General features: G+C 38.4%; 1 pseudogene; it reads left to right on the forward strand.

The window, feature by feature from the left end:
* The first annotated feature begins 1,842 nt into the window (after positions 1-1,842).
* Positions 1,843-11,976, forward strand: LOC126959251 (ubiquitin-conjugating enzyme E2 Q2-like; annotated as a pseudogene).
* Positions 11,977-13,140: the final 1,164 nt, after the last annotated feature.

Consider the following 13,140-nt stretch of genomic DNA (forward strand, 5'->3'; position numbering starts at 1 on the left):
TATCCAGCACCTGTTGTTTCCTGATTTTTTTATGATCACCCTTCTAACTGGTGTGAGATGGTATCTCATTGTGGTTTTGATTTGCATTTCTCTGATGAGCATTTTTTCATGTGTCTATTGACTGCATAAATGTCTTCTTTTGAGAAATGTCTGTTCATATCCTTCACCCCTTTTTGATGGGGTGGTTTGATTTTTTCTTGTAAATTTAAGTTCTTTGTAGTTTCTGGATATTAGCCCTTTGTCAGATGAGTAGATTGCAAAAATTTCTCCCATTCTGTAGGTTGCCTGTTCACTCTGATGGTAGTTTCACATTCTTTAATTTCTTTTTTTTTTTTTTTTTTTTTTTTTTGAGACGGAGTCTCGCTCTGTTGCCCAGGCTGGAGTGCAGTGGCTGGATCTCAGCTCACTGCAAGCTCCGCCTCCCAGGTTTATGCCATTCTCCTGCCTCAGCCTCCCGAGTAGCTGGGACTATAGGCGCCTGCCACCTCGCCCGGCTAGTTTTTTTTTTTTTTTGTATTTTTTAGTAGAGATGGGGTTTCACCATATTAGCCAGGATGGTCTTGATCTCCTGACCTCGTGATCCACCCATCTTGGCCTCCCAACGTGCTGGGATTACAGGCTTGAGCCACCGCGCCCGGCCCTTTAATTTCTTTTAATTCCTGTTTCACTCCAGCCCTCCTGTAGTCCCTTCTGTGCTAGAGGTCAGAGTGTCCTGTCCAGGTCTGTGTCCAGATCGCCCTGCCTCATCTTCATTATGTACTTAGCACAAAGCAGAGCACATTGGGTGCATAACAAATCCACACTGGGGCTTGGCTTCCTTTTAAGCATGAGGATTTTTGGTGGATCCTAATTTATGGTTCAACCTTCCTGTTTCCACCTTCTTCATTGATCACTTTGGGAAGGCTTATTCTTTGCTTCGTTAACCCATTCTAATCCTGTGTCTTCTTTCTTTGTCCTTTGTAAACCTGCTTCTTTCTCTTCATCTCTTTTCTTGGTCAGAGACACCCAGAAAATTGTTCCCGACCAAGTGAAGTGAGTTGCCTTATTGGATCCCATTTGAGTCACCTTATACATTGAAAAACATTTTAAACAATGAAAACCACACTTGTGCACATAGTTTACCTTGCTTACTTCCTTAAAGTAAATGTGCTTACAACACAATTAGGACTTAAACATGGAAATTTACAGTTATTCTTTGCAGTTTCCTAGTGAATTATTATTTTTTAGACAGACACTTAAGAGCCTACTAAGTATCAAGTGTTTTGCAGGTTTATTTGATCTTTACCATTCTGGGAAAGTTTTCATTTCTTTGTTTTACAGATGAGTAGACTCAAACTCAGGGAATTAGATGTGATATCCAAGGTCATCTAGATTTCCAGGCTCTGTCTGCTGGATCACATTTGCTTTTGTACTTTTAACTGGCTGTGATTGGAATATACAATTTTATAAGCCATGTGTAACAACACTGCCTGTATGTTTTTTTCTTCTTTTTTTCTTTTTTGGTAGCCTCATTAATGCATTAATGTTCTCTTGTTTGAAGTTGTAAGTTTCTAAGAAAACAAGGTAGCAATGAGAAATTGGACAATGTCTGGAACTTCCTTCCTCTGCCTATATTGTTGTCATTCCACTAGTTATCAGTTTTAGTGATTATACCCCAAGCCATAGTAACATTCTTAAAATAGAGACTCCTGAAAATATTTTAAAGAGGTTTTTTTTATCTGTAAGCTACAGTTGAGCAGTAACAAACTTTTTTATTTCCTTCTGGATTGATTACAGTAGTCATAACATTATTAATGTCTTCTAAGGGCTCTTTAACATAATGCTTATTTACTGAAATGTGTTTTACGGCTTCATCAGCAACTGAAGTGCTGGATATGTGGACTCTGCAGATTAGATAACCTTCCTAAGCACCTGGATGTTGAGATGCCAGATCAACCACTACCCATGGGTCAGGTAAAGTAAAAATTCTCCAGTGTTCAAGAGCTAAAATAAATTGTCTCAAACAAAAGTCAAACTAGGATGATTTTTTTTATTATTATTCACGTCATTTAGAAGTTAGTTTTTCTGTTCCTATTGAATTGTTTTGTTTGTTCTGTTTTAGATACTAAAAATAACCTTTTCATTCTTTGGAGCTGCTAGCATTTAGTATGACAGGTAAAAAAAATTGCCCTTTTCCCTAACACCAGCTTTTCATTGTTAATATTCCTGGTGTCCATAAATGTTCTTGCTTCTTTCATTGTTTGTCTTTGCTCATTGAATTACCTTCACCTAGAAATGCCGTCTCCTTAAGTCTGTCTCTGCTTCTTAAGGACTCACCCACATGTTATCTCCTGCAAGCAACAGAAATCACCACTAGGTCACCACTACCCCTAACTTCTTCCTGGATTTACCTATTTAGGCCTCTGTTATTGACTTTTTAGTATAATACATGAGAATTTAGCTCTTATACCACCCACTTTCCCTTCCTCAAACATTATCTTTAGTCATATAAGTTATCACTAATTGTCATTAGGACTTTGTAAAGCCAAGTTTTCTAGAATATTTAGGATAGGATATTTGTTTTCTTGATGGTGTTTTTAGTTTTGCAGTGTCTTCCTCTTAATAGTACTTTTTAATTTAAAAAATTCGGTTGTAGCCCTTCCTGTGAGATCTCCGTCTCTTCCAAAGCCTTTGGCTCCTCTGTGCCCATTTTGGCAGGTCGTTCTTTGGGTTGGCTGTGCAGATGTCACCTTGAGGTTTTTCTCATCTGCTCTCCTAGAGTAGATCCATAGTTTCCTGGATCCCATGTCATCTTTCTTGGCTTTCCCTTTGTCATTTTACCTGACTATGTCCTCAAGTAAAACCCTAAGAAAGCGTGGAGTGGTATATTTTCTGATCTCTAGCTTCTGAAAAAATACAATCCAGTGTTTGGGTTATGGAGCCAGTCTGAGATAGGTTTGAATCTTGGTTCTACTACTTATTAGCTGTATGCCCTTGGGCTGATTCCCTAAGTGCTCTATGCATCAATTTTCCATTTGCAAAATGGGGGAGCCAGTAATAGCATTAGTACCTATGTTTCTAGGGAGCTATGAGGATTAAATGAGTTGGTACATGTAAACCATTTAGAATAGTGCCTGGTGCATAGCACATCCCCATCACTATTCTCTTTTGTCATAGTCTACCCTCACACTTGATGGATAGTTTGGTTGATTATGTATTTCTAGGTTGAGGATAATTTTACCTTAGAATTTCAAAGTCTGTGCTGTTGTCTTCTAACCAGTTGTGGTGGTGGAACCTCATGTCATCCTGAGTTTCACTCATTTATACATGACTTTCTGGAAGCTTTTAGGAGTTTGTCTTTTCCTTGGTGAGCTGAAATAGCACAACATTGTACTTAGTGTGGGTCTTTTTTTCATTCATTGTGCTGGGTACACCAAATGGATAGGCGTATGGATGGGGTCTTTCAAAGATGGAATCTTGAATCTTGCCATATTTTTGTTAACTTTCTCTTTTCCATTTTATTTGTCTGTTTTGAAATGTCTGTTAATTGGATTTTAGTCCTCTTGTCTTGAGTCTTGTATCTCACGTTATTTCTAATTCTTTTTTAAATTTTAAGTTCTGGAATATTTTTCTTATCTTTTGACTTTTAGGAAATTTTATTTGTATAGTCATAAATTTAAGTTTTGTTTTGGTTATTTATTGTTGCTTAACTAATTTTCCCAACACTTAATGGCATAAAATCACACATTTGTCTATCTGTCACTACCGTATGGGTTAACTGGGGATAGCTGGACAGTTTTTCTGCTGGTCTCATTTGGCATCTCTCACTGTGCAGTTAGATGGTGTCAGGGACTGGTCATCTGGATGCTCAGCTGCAGTGGAGTGTCTGAGATGGCTTCTTCACCCACAGGTCTGCTGTCTTGGTGTTTCTTCATGTGGCCTTCCTCTCTGCATAGCGTCTCATCCTCTCAGGCCTCTTCATGTGGCTTGTCTTTCTCCAAGAGGATAGTCAATTGTTATTTTTGGCTTCCAGAAGCACAGAAGCGGAGCTGCCAGGTGTTCTGAAGGCTTAGACCTGGAGCAGGTCCAGTGTCATTTCTACCAAATTCTCTAGGTTAAAGTGAGTCTTGGGGCCAACCCAGATTCACTGTGGGATGGGCCTGTTCAAGGACATGGTGACAGGAGGTGTGGCTCATTGGGGACCAACTCCCAAGATGAACCCTGAGTTCTAAGAACTTTTTCTTCTCTGATTATTCCTTATTCATATTCTATTTTGTTTTATTCATCTAATACATTCAGAAGTGTCTTTACGAAGTGATTTTGATACTCTTTTGCCTGCTCCCTAGCGTCTCTTTGTTCTTTAATAAATTTTTTTCTTAGTTTACTTTGGTCTTATTTTACTTTTTAAGGCCTTTCCTTAAATATCTATTCTATGTTGTTTATCATTTGTAGTCTTTTTTTTTTTTTTTTTTTTTTTTTTTTTGAGATGGAGTTTCACTCTTGTTTCCCAGCCTGGAGTGCAATGGCATGATCTTGGCTCGCCGCAATCTTTAGCTCCTGGGTTCAAGTGATTCTCCTGCCTCAGCCTCATAAGTAGCTGAGATTATAGGCATGTGCCACCAAGCCCGGCTAATTTTTGTATTTGTTTCTCCATGTTGGTCAGGCTGGTTTCGAATTCCTGATCTCAGGGGCTCTGCCCAAGTCAGCCTCCCAAATTGCTGGGATTAAAGTCATGAACCACTGTGCTGGCCTGTATTCTCTTTTTTTTTAAATTCCCCTTTTTGTTTATTCATATATGAGAGAAGTACTAAAAGACTGGGACGCTGGGTGTGGTGGCTCACACCTACAATCTCAGTGCTTTGGGAGACTGATGTGGGAGGATCACTTGAGCCCAGGAACTCAAGACTAATTTAGGCAACATCATGAGACCCCATCTTTATGAAAATAAATTTAAAAAATAGCCAGGTGTGGTGACACCCACCTGTAGGCCCAGCTACTTGGGAGGCTGAGGCAGGAGGATCTCTTGAGCCCAGGATGTTGAGGCTGAAGTGAGCTGTGATCATTCCACTGCATTCCTGCATTCCAGCCTAGGTGAAAGAGCAAGACTCTGCCTCAATAAATAAATAAATAAATAAATAAAATACAAATAAAAAATAAAAACAGAAAATCGATTGGGAGTTCTTCATGGCCAAGACTTGGCAACTGATAGCTTTTAGGGGGAATGTATGCCGATTCCTAATTGTTATCCTCTACCCCTCTATCTTATCTCCCGGTGCAATCATAAATGATGGCTGGAACCTCCACTTTTGTTTGCTTTGCTCCATTAATTAACCATTTTCCATTTACTGTCATTGTCTAATGAAGGTGAATTCTCTTCTGTTGGTAATCCTATTTCTTTTTTTGTAATTGTGTGTTTATATGTTTCTTCTTCACTGTATTTCTAGTGGAGCCTTAGGACAAAGAGCAGATGGTGGAAATACGTGTTCAGTGTTCAGTTTTTTCTGTAAGACTTCTGCAACTTGTGTTTTTCACTGAATAGCACACGGACTTAATGCATATAGAGCTACCTTGTTTTTCCTGATTGTGCCTACAATTCTATGGAGAAATATAATTTGTGAATTACCTGATGAAATTTTCCTAATTTTGAATCATCATCACATTCCTATAAAAAAACTGTTAGAACGGCTATAGTAATATTTTATTTTTGCGTTTTTACTTCTGTATTAAAGAAGATTAAGGTTTTGTTTGTTTCCTTTAAGGCTCTTATTTCATTTCAGTATCAAGGGTGTGCAGGGCTAACTTGGGAAGCTTTACATCTTTTTTCTAAGACCTAGGATGTAGATCTAGTTTACACAGTAACTTTTGCCTACAGGAATATTTTGCCTCCCATGGGACATTTGGAAATATCTGGAGACATTTTTGTGGTCACAACTGGCCATGGTCGGGAGGTCTTATTGGCATTCTGTGGGTAGAGGGGATGTTATTAAATGTCCCACAACACACCAGGAGAAGCCTCCACAAAGAATTGTCTGGCCCAATATACCAATATTGCTGAGGGTGACAAACCCTGGTTTAAATAAAAGTCCAATTTGGAGGATGAGTCTTTGTCTTTTTCCTTCTTCTCGCTTGAACCCGGGAGGTGGAGGTTGCAGTGAGCCAAGAGTGTGCCACTGCACTCCAGTCTGGGTGACAAAGGTGAAACTCTGTCTCAAAAAAAAAAAAAAAATCATAAATATCTTCAGTTTCGAACATTTGAGTAATTCTCTAATCTCCTTTATAAGTAACTACTAATGTGGAATAATTGAAAGACATCGTATTTGGAATGGAATGTAATTTATAAATTCTGGGTTTACCTCTAACTCATGATATGCCTTTGAGCAAATTGTTTTATGTGAATTCTTGGATTTGGTTTTCTGGAAAACAAAAGCTCTTAACTTTTAGCACTAAAATTATATTTAATACTAATCAGTACTTAACCTGTATGTGGTTATTTTTTGGAAGAGAAACTACTGAGTTTTAAAAATTTTATGTTTGCATAAAAGGAGAATTTGAGAATATTTTAGGGACTACTTGCTGGAGGTAGTGAAACTGTCTCATTGAAAAATCATCAAAGAAATTTGTCTTAGTCTGTTTTATAGTGTTGTAACAGAATAACAGAGAGTGAGTAATTTATAAAGAACAGTCATTTATTTTCTGACAGTTCTGGAGTCTGGGAAATCCAAGATGAAAATATCAACATTTGGTGTCTCAGGGCCTTCTTGTTTCATCCTCACATGTTAGCAGGCAGAAGGGCAGGAGAGCAAGTTAGTCCAATGTGTGAGGCCTCATTCATAAGGGCCTTAATCCCATGAATGAGGAAGGAGCCCTCTTGGCCTAACAACCTCTTAAAAGTCCTACCTGTTAATATCATCACATTGACAACATCAACAGATGAATTTTGGAGGGAATACATTCCAACAGTAGCAAATTTAGTAGAGCAAATTCCAAAGACATTGAGCTTAGGCCAGCTGTCAGTCATGGGTATAATTTTAGATGTTTTCAGGCTCTGAAGCTTTGCATTTAAATTTAAACTTCGGAACAAAGATCTATATCTCTGCATTGACCAAATAGAATGTATGTGAATTCCATGGTCTTGATTGTTATAAAAGATTTTTTTCTGTTTGGGGTCTTATAATTAATTTAGGCTTTCATTTTCTTGGTTTGGAATTTATTAATCTAAAATATACTTTAGAGGGCTTCAGAACTAAAGAAGTAGTGTTGTAAGCTTGTTTTTGTTTGTTTTTTGGGACAGAGTCTTATGTCACTCAGGATGGAGTGGTCATGTAACCTTGAACTCCTGGGTTCAAGCAATCCTCCTGAGTAGCTGGGACTATAGGCCGGTGCCCGACATGACAGAGTGAGACTCTATATTAAAAAAAAATAAATTAAATAAAAAGTAAATAAATAAATGATGTCTTATTTCATAATAGTTGTGACTTTGTAAAGCTTTTAAATCTGCTTTACCCAGAGTCTAACTTTTAAATAAAATACAGGATATAAAAGGTGGGAACCTCTTGAATGGAATGTAAGGGCTTTATCTCTCTCCCCATAGGATAGATATATTCTGTTTCTTGTCCCCCATTGAGTCAAGAATTTTGGCATAAGAAACTGCTGAAGAAAATAGGTTGAATAAGCTAATATTTTTCTTCTTTTTGCAGGATATAGAAGACTTAGATCATTATGAGATGAAAGAAGAGCCTATTAGTGGGAAAATGTTGGAGGATGAAGGAACTGAAAACAAAAATTGGGCAATATTAGAGAGAATTAGGAAGACTGAAAGGTAAGACCATTTAAATGTGTAATTGCGTATAAATATCTGGAGCCTGGACTTTTTGGTCAAGTAATTATAGTTAACACCAGGCAATTCATGAACATGCTGATCTCAGCTGCTCTCCTCCTCCATTCCTGCTTTAGTGGTGGATTCAGTCATTTGTTTATTGGTTTTGAGACAGGGTCTTGCTCTGTCACCTGGGCTAGGGTGCGGTGGCACAATCATAGTTCACTGTAGCCTTTATCTCCCAGGCTCCAGTGGTCCTCCTGCCTCCAGTGGTCCTCCTGCCTCAGCCTCCCAAGTGTCTCAGACTATAGGCATGTGCCACCACACCACTTTTTGATTTTTAGTAGAGATGAGGTCTCACTATGTTGACCATGCTGGTCTTGAACACCTGAATTCAAGCAGTCCTCTTACCTTGGCCTGCCCAAGTGCTGGGATTACAGACATGAGCCACCATGCCCAGCCACGCTCATATGCTTTGCTGCCCAGGGTTATCTTTCTCATCTATGAATAGCTACTTTTTATCCTGTTCATCTGCTCTTCACATCCTGAACCACCAGCTGATCCCTGTATATGCCCCTTTCCACCTGTCTATGCTGTTTTCTCTGCTGACCTTCCTTCTGTGGCATCTGTACATTCAAATTCATTCTCTCCTACAAAACACAACTCAAATTATTTCTCCTTCATGAAGCTGACTTTGGTCCATCCTGCTCTGACCAAACCAAAAGTAATGTTTCTCTTTTGACTTAAAATCTCTTTTAGGTGAAGCGGCAGGATGGGAAAGAAACACTGAGTTTGGAGACAGACACACGTATGGTTTCACTTTGCTCAACTCTAAAATATGGTTAGACAGTACATATCTTTTGGATGGTTGCTATGAAAAATAAATTAAAATGATGTATGTATATACAAAAAATGCCTAGACAGAGTAGGGAAATATCAAATAATTGTCTGAACACTTACTGCTTCTTGCCTTGTACTAGAGCTATTTACCAGCTCCACAATATCCGAGGACCAGTTACTTTGTCTTGGGCACAGGTTCTCCAAAACAGGGAATGAATTGTTAAGCAAGTAGATGCCAAATGTTGAAATCAGATAGATAACTCTCCCTCCTTCAATCTTGTTTATATGTTAATTTAATTGGTAATTTTTCATACGGCAAAGAAATTTAGCCAATGCCCCATATCTTGATTATTTAAAAAACTGAGATTGTAGCATTTGAATTAATGTTACTGTTCTTTCTGTGTCTTGTGATCAATTCCAGTTTGAGTTATCTTCAAAACAAGGATAAATTATTGAACACTTTTGCATGACCGATACTATGCTAAATACTTTATACTTTATAGATCTTTTCATTTATTCATCATAGCCACTGTGTGAAATAGGTGCTCTTCATATTTTAGAGATAGGAAAAGCTTCTCATATTTTATAGATATGAAATGAGTTCATGGTTACATAGCTAAGAAGTAATATTTTTATAAACTTGATTTTTTTTCTCCTTCAAAGTCTAGTACAGTCTTTAAAACCTTTGGTTTCACATGACCAAAAAGTAGTTCCATTTCTATATAGTCTTAGGATATGATATCGATATTTTTCATCTTTAGAGAAGTCCCTGCGCTGAAAAACTGAAACCTGTTGCATGTAAACACACATGGTTCCCAGTGTCTTAATGTGTGAACTAGACCATCTGTGTAATATTCTTGCTTGTCGTCTTATGAATGGAAGCCTATTTGAGTTAATAATGTGTCACCTTGAGTGTCTTCTAGTATTTTCAAAAATTACTCGGGTTTGGAATAGACTCATACTGAATTCTATGCTATTGTGGAGTCCATGGTGGTCTGAACATGTTGGCTAGAGTTTTTCAGGTGATAAGAAAAAGGAAATGGACCAGATTTGTGTCTAGTTTTATATTATCTTCAAACTTCATAATGCTTCATTTAATGGGACTTTTTCTTTTTTTTTAGATGGAGTTTCACTCTGTCACCCAGGCTGGAGTGCAATGGCATGGTCTTGGCTCACTGCAACCTCTGCCTCCCGGGTAAAAGCAATTCTCCTGCCTCAGCCTCCTGAGTAGCTGGGACTACAGGCATGCACCACCACACTCCGCTAATTTTTGTATTTTTAGTAGAGACTGGGTTTCACTATGTTGGCCAGGCTGGTCTTGAACTCCTGATCTTGTGATCTGCACACCTCAGCCTCCCAAGATGCTGGGATTACAGGCATGAGCCACAGTGCCTTGCCTTTTTTTACTTCTGAAATTGTTAAGTGATGATCTAATTTTATTGTAATCTTTTTCTTTTTTCTTTTGAGATGGAGTCTTGCTCTGTGGCCCAGGCCAGAGTGCAGTGGCACCATCTCAGCTCAGTATTACCTCCACCTTCTGGGTTCAAGTGATTCTCTTGCCTCAGCTTCCCTAGTAGCTGGGACTACAGGCACGTGCATCCACACCTCGCCAACTTTCGTATTTTTTTAGTATAGATGGGGTTTCATCCTGACGGCCAGGCTGGTTTCAAACTCTTGGCCTCACGTGATCCACCCGCCTCGGCCTCCCAAAGTGCTGGGATTACAGGTGTGAGCCCCCTGCCTGGCTACTGTAATCTTTTAGAGTAGGTTGAAATACCTTAAATTTTTAAATTAGTTGGCTCAGTAGACCCTGGTAAACAGTGGCTTTTGTGTTTCAGGCTGCAGTGTCTGGGTCAGTGTAAGCTTCAGATAGACTTACAGAAGAGCTCAGGGACATATATAGATCACAGAGTTATAAGACAGGTAAGGATCTCTAAATCCCTGCTCTTATTGTTCTTTGTTCTTTTCTGTTGTCAGATTATAAATATCATTTCTTAAAACTGGACAGAAATGGAAATGTTTATTAGCTTTATTTTGTGAAACTCAAACACAATCAAGTTCCAAAAGATGTAGGAGGTAAGATAGGATAAGTTTGCTTGTTTTTGGATTTAAAGAAATTGTTTTTATAAGCCCATTGGAATTTTTTTTTGTCATCTTCCTGATAGAGTGAACATTTACATGATTTTTATCTTCTGGCAAAAAGCTCGAGCAATATGGCTTGATAAGTAAATAAAAGTAATACATTTCATTATACAGGGAATGATTGCCAAGTTGATTTTTGTGACTTTTTTCCCCTAAGTTTGAAAGCAACATTCAACTCTTATTGTGGAGGTAGTTATGTTATTACTTTTGAAATATATAGATAGAATACACCTGTAGTCCCAGCTATGAGGGGTGGTGGGAGGCTGAGGCAGGAAGATCTTTTGAGCTAGGAGAAGTCAAGGCTGCAATGAACTGTGATTGCACTATTATATTCCAGCCTGGGTGGCACTATTATATTCCAGCTGTCTCATAAAACAAAAAAAAAGAGGGGAGTAGGGGTTGGGATACATATTGGATATGTATATATAGGACAGTTGTAGAAAAATACTGATTCTTTAGTGATTTAACTTTTGACAGTTCTTGGCCGGGCGCGGTGGCTCATGCCTGTAATCCCAGCACTTTGGGAGGCCGAGGCGGGCGAGTCACGAAGTCAGGAGATCGAGACCATCCTGGCTAACACGGTGAAACCCCGTCTCTACTAAAAATACAAAAAAAAGAAATTAGCCGGGTGTGGTGGCAGTCGCCTGTAGTCCCAGCTACTCCGGAGGCTGAGGCGGGAGAATGGCGTGAACCTGGGAAGCGAAGCTTGCGATGAGCCGAGATCGCGCCACTGGGGGCGACAGAACGAGACTCTGTCTCAAAAAAAAAAAAAAAGCTTTTGACAGTTCTGTCCATGGCAAATTTTTCTCCTTAAACACACTGGCTAATAACACAAGTTTAGGAAAGCATAGCAAACTTTTTTTGAATTCTTGAGAACATTATATACATGTGACTTTTTTCCTTTAGAATGACTACAAACTCTGAACCCCCTTATTAGATTAGATTTAGGCTATTATGATCTCTTTGGGATACTTATCCTAAAGGAGCTGGAAGCTATAGTGGCCTCTATTCTTCCTGGGGATATAGAGAAGCTTAAGATCTCCTCTTTCTGGAACTTACCCTGGGTGCTCTATTTTAGCTTTCAGATTGGTTCATTTTTGACTTAGTAAAAATAATAATAATAATAATAATCTTTTTATTTGAATTGTTTTTTTGTTTTGTAATTCTCAAGGTTGACCCTGATAGTCCTTGCACAGTGATCCTCAGATCTTAAAAGAAAAACAAGGGATAGGAGACATTTTGCTTATCTTTTAAGGTAAGAAAATTGTTGTGAGACTCTATATCCTTCTAATGGGTGTATATTTGTACAAGTGTTTGGAAAACAGTTTGGTAAAGTGGAAGATACTCATACCCTATGGTTCAGGAATGTCGTGGATATATACTCCACAAGAACGAGTACGTAGGTGCCGGGAGACACAGGAATGTTCAGAGCAGCATTGTTTGTAATAGCCCCAAACAGAAAATAACCCAAACGTTCATTCCAGTAAAATGGAGAATTGTGGTATTCATAAAATGGCTTACAGCTATGTGGGACGAGATGGGCGAATCTTGAACATTATATTAAGCAAAAGAGACCAGACCCCCAAAACGTATTTTGTACAATTCCCTCTATATAGAGTTCAAAAATAGGCAAAACTCATGTTGGTTAGGGCACACATTCTTAGTGGAGGCAATATCGCCTGCAGTGGAGTGAAAATTGGTCCTTACAGTGAAAGAAAATCTTACCTATTACCATGGTCTGCTGCCCCCCAAAGGGCCATAGAACATAAATGAAAAGAGAACTGAGAAACACTTATTTATGGATTCATACTTGGGCAGTAAAACTGTCAAGAAAAAAGAGGTGATTACACACAGAGTACGTTAAGGAGTCCATCTTAGGGAGGACTCCTAAGGTGGGAGGTAGGGAGGTGTGAACTGAAAGGTACGTCTGTGGGCTCTTGGATCCTGGCTCTAATATCTTTCTGAAGCAGTCTGGTGGTTAAATGGGCAAATAATTTAGAATAACTTGTTAAGGTCTACCTTAAAGTATATTTTGTGTACTTTTCTGAATGTGTTATATTAATAAAGTATTTTTAAGATACTAAAAATGAAGGTTACAAAACAATAACAATGGAATCTAGAAAAAATGTTAATGATCTAATATGGAATCTAGATGTAATGGTTTAAAATCTATGGCTATGTGAAGTATTTTGATGAAAAAAACAAAGACATAAAAGAATACTTTGTTGTACTTACTCTAAGGATGGTAGTGGTTTTCTGAAAGCTTCTGACTTAGATTTTCTGTGTGTGTATTTTTGCTTGGGAATATGTCTTATGATTAAACTGTCTTGAAATGACCCTAATGTCAGTATTTTCTCTGACTT

Source organism: Macaca thibetana, chromosome 7, assembly GCF_024542745.1.
Source record: "Macaca thibetana thibetana isolate TM-01 chromosome 7, ASM2454274v1, whole genome shotgun sequence".
NCBI classification, from domain to species: Eukaryota; Metazoa; Chordata; class Mammalia; order Primates; family Cercopithecidae; genus Macaca; species Macaca thibetana.